Genomic DNA, 4,184 nt, shown 5'->3' with positions numbered 1-4,184 from the left:
GACAAAGAAACAATCTTTGCAGCAGAAAAAGACAAAATAATATAAATTTATATGGCTTGCATTTGCCAAGGTAACTTCCCCTGTGGTGACATGAAATATGCAGTGAAGTGGTCTCGAATAGCGGCACCATGTGTGGTCCCACGAACACCGCTGCGAATCGGACTCTCCATGGAATGGCTCAAAGAATCCTCAAAATTGAAGCCATCCCTTTGTCTGACAAAATTGTGAAGAGCACATGCTGCCTTCACAGCCGAGATGGCGGTCTCCAATTTAAGATGTATGGGTGAGCGCCATTTGTTGGATAATATGCCGAATGCACATTCCACCACCCTGCGTGCTCTTGTCAGACGATAATTAAAAACACGTCGCACAATGGAGAGACCACGGCTGGAGTATGGCCTCATAAGATGCTGACCTAGAGCAAATGCCTCGTCACCAACAAAAACAAATGGCATAGAAGGATAAGTGGTGCCAGGCAGTGTGGTGTTCCCGGGAAGGTCAAGGGCATTAGTAATGAGCATTTGACCAAAGTCAGAATGGCCAAAAACAGCAGAGTCAGAGCTGCTGCCATAGGAACCCACATTGATGTAACGGAAACAATAGTTAGCATCACATACCGCAAAAAGAACAACAGAAAAGTATTTTTTATAATTAAAGAACTGACTGCCACTCCTCATTGGCTTCAGAACGCGGATGTGTTTGCCGTCAATTGCTCCTACACAGTTCGGGAAATTGCATGTTTGCTGAAAAGTATCCGAACTTTTCAGCCACTCCTCCTTGTTTGGTTGGCCCATCACAGCAGCATGAAGGACATGCCAAATGGCGATGAAGGTTTCCTTCACGATCACACTGGCTGTGGATTTCCCGATCAGGAAGGTGTAGTGAAGACTGATCAAAGAGTGGCCAGTAGCTAAATAGCTCCAAAAAATGTGAGAAAATCAAGATTAAAATTAATGGATGTTTTTTTTTTTTTTTTATTATAGTAAACGTACTAAAAACCAAGTGGAAGAGCCTCAAAGATGCATTCATTCGTCATCGGCGCAAGGAGAGGGAACAGAGGAGCGGAGCTTCGCCAAGTTCACGGTCCAGCTATGTCCATGCGGAGCAAATGGCCTTTCTAATACCATGCACTGAAATGCGGAGGTGAGTCCAGTGAGTCCAGTGCATACACATGCAGGAGAGGGTGTGGTATGACATGCATTCACTTTCATATCTTGCACATACTTATGTATATTTTCATGTTTACAGCACCGATAGTAGCTGGTCACAACGTCAACAGCAGGAGGAGGAAGAGGAGGAGGTCACCAGAGACAGTGAGGCCTGTGCGTCTACGGGGCCACTAAGTCCTCCTCCACCCGATCCCACACCTCCATTCCAAACCCCCACACAGCCTGCCCGACCTGTCGTGGAAACCGAAAACATTCGGACTCACCGACCAAAAAGGAGAAGACCAGATTGCCAAGAGGACCGGCTAATTGCATGCTTGGATGCACTTGCCCATCCAGCACCCAAACTCTCTTGTGATGGCCTTTTCTTACTGAGTTTGGAGGAAAAAATGCAGCAAGTGCCCAGAAGTCGAATAACAGAAGCGAGGGATACCTTAACAAGGGCCCTAGACAGCTTCATTCCATATTATGACATCACACAGGCCAACAATGCACCACAACATCCGCCACAACATCCACCACAACATCCACCACAACATCCACCAACCACTCACACATACACATCACAAACTAACATACCACACCCTCACGACACATGGCACACACAACCACAATCATCATACAGCTATCCCTCCACCAGCATGGGCAACAACCCCTCCACCACCACTCAAATGCAACCTGCCCATCAATCAGGCGGAATGAGAGAGGCCATGCGGGATCCCGAGCCACATTTTACCTTCCCACAATACCAAAATCTGTGAGAAATAACAGACATAATTTGGTGCGTCAGGGGTGTTCGACCTTCATTGTTTTTATAGGAAAATTACCGAATAATTTTACGTTAAAAAGTACGATAGTTATGTTGATTTTGTTAAACACACTTTGCGCATTTTTTGAGGAACTGTAACATGTTATAACTGTTCCCAAAAATAAAATCATTTGCAAAGTTTTTGTGACTCTTATTTGGAAGTGAGTGGTTCCGTATGGAAAAATGTGGGTAAACTATGTATGTATGGTATCTATATGCCAAATTTACAAAGCATACACATCCAATACCCCCCCGCAAAAACACTCAAACGTCACAACCACCAGTAGAAAATAACAAAGGCCACACTAATATCCAGTCACCACACAATGCAAATGCTTTATAAGGCCACAATTAGAGTCTACTTACCGCAAAGTAATAATCAGTCTTTCCGCTGGTGGTATACTGTCCCACATGAAGGTGTCCTGACGTTATAAACGGGTGCCCAACAACCCCAGGAGCTCATCAAAGCTGTTGAAAACGAAAATGGTGAGGGTTAACAATACCAAAAAACTAAAACTGGTACCTTCTCAATTGGAACACCACTACTATAACTATTGTATATGTACAAACCTGGTGATGGACATCCGCGTGTATGAAAAAAAATTGTCTTCATGGGCCCGGAGGGTCTCGTACAGTGCCCAGAACTGTCCCCTTTCCTGTCGATTGGCAATGACAGGATGGACCCAGAAGCGTCGCCTGCTCTCTCTCCTTCGCCGCAAACGTCTGAGATGGATTGCTGCAACAATTGCCGCAATTGGTCGCCTTCTGGAGAATTCCATGACTGCAAACAATCCACTCTCCCAAAACACATGAAATTTCCCACCTGCATTTCTCTCTCATTAGACACCTTTCATATAGACAGGGCTGTATTTTCATTGGACAACACTGCTGTCAATCACACAAACGCGCGTAATACGCGCGTTGACTATGGACAAAAACGCGCACAAAAACGTGCATAAAACACGCGACAATAACGCGCATATCAAATACGCTCAGGTCTGAACCCAGCCTTAGTGATGTAAGGTGACAAAAAAATGGTTTATTTATCACAGTTTTAATTTTTTACGGTGTTCATCTGAGGGGTTAGGTCATGTGATATGTTAATAGAGCCGGTCGATGCGGACACGGCGATACCTAATATGTCAAAAAAAAAATTCCCCTTTTTTTTTAACTTTATTTGGGGGAAATTAGTTTTTTTTTTTTTTTTACTTTTCATTTTTTGGGGGGAAAACTTTATTTTTTCAACTTTTTTTTCACTTATTTTTTTGTCCCACTTTGGAAGTTTAACTTTTGGGGGTCTGATTCCCTTTACAATGCATTCCAATACTTCTGTATTGAAATGCATTGGCTGTATGAGTAATACAGTGTGTATTACTCATACAGCTTCCTGCCTGTGAGATCCAGGGGGCTGGATCTCACAGGCTTGTCACCGGAAGGCAGCGCCAATGCCTAAGGAAGGCATCGCGCTGCCTTCCATGCCATCGGGTCCCCATTACAGCCGCACGGGGACCCTATGGCACCGCCGACCGACCGCCGCAACTCCCGTAAACACCGCAAACCGCAGGTCTGAATTGACCTGCGGTTTGCGGCCATAGCCGACACAGGGGGGTCACAGGACCCCCCTTGGGCATTGACCCAAGGTGCCTGCTCAATGATTTGAGCAGGCACCTTGTTCCGATCACCGCCCGCCGCGCGGCGGTGATCAGAGATACACAGGACGTACAGGTACGCCCTGTGTCCTTAAGTACCAGGACATCAGGGCGTACCTGTTCGCCCTGTGTCCTTAAGAGGTTAAAGAATGGTTGGATAAAGTACAACAAATATGTCTTATGGAGGAAATGGTGGGTTGGGACCGAGGGCAAAGAGCTACTTTTCTAAAGATATGGCAACCTTGGTTGAGCATTTATAAAGCCTCTATTGAGATCTAAAACCTGTGTCATACCATATCTAACAGAGTACAACTCTTTTCCTTCTTCTGCTCTTAATAGGGTTTAATGGGTCACTTCCTATAGGTATAAAGTCATTGTTATCTATCTGAGGCAAATTGACATTACTGACTACTTGATTCTGCCTTACATATATTAGATCCTGAGAGAGTACTCCCTTTACACTTTATTGTACAATGTCCCTCGTGCACTACAAGTATATAACAAAGAATCCTGTGGGGAACTGTTAACTGACTGCACATGGTCCGATTCATTCATTACTGT

The 4,184-nt window shown here is 44.9% G+C and overlaps 1 long non-coding RNA gene across 1 annotated transcript; it reads right to left on the bottom strand.

Annotated features, from left to right (window-relative positions):
- Positions 1-372: 372 nt before the first annotated feature.
- On the bottom strand, positions 373-2,917 carry LOC120991562. The gene is made up of 3 exons (XR_005776723.1): positions 2,874-2,917; positions 2,341-2,771; positions 373-918 (listed from the first exon to the last, which is right to left on the bottom strand). It is a non-coding gene; the product is annotated as an uncharacterized LOC120991562 (long non-coding RNA).
- Positions 2,918-4,184: the final 1,267 nt, after the last annotated feature.

This window comes from Bufo bufo, chromosome 2, assembly GCF_905171765.1.
Source record: "Bufo bufo chromosome 2, aBufBuf1.1, whole genome shotgun sequence".
In the NCBI taxonomy this organism is placed as follows: Eukaryota; Metazoa; Chordata; class Amphibia; order Anura; family Bufonidae; genus Bufo; species Bufo bufo.
The sequence above is the reverse complement of the archived record's forward strand: the minus strand, read 5'-3'. Positions and strand labels throughout refer to the sequence as shown.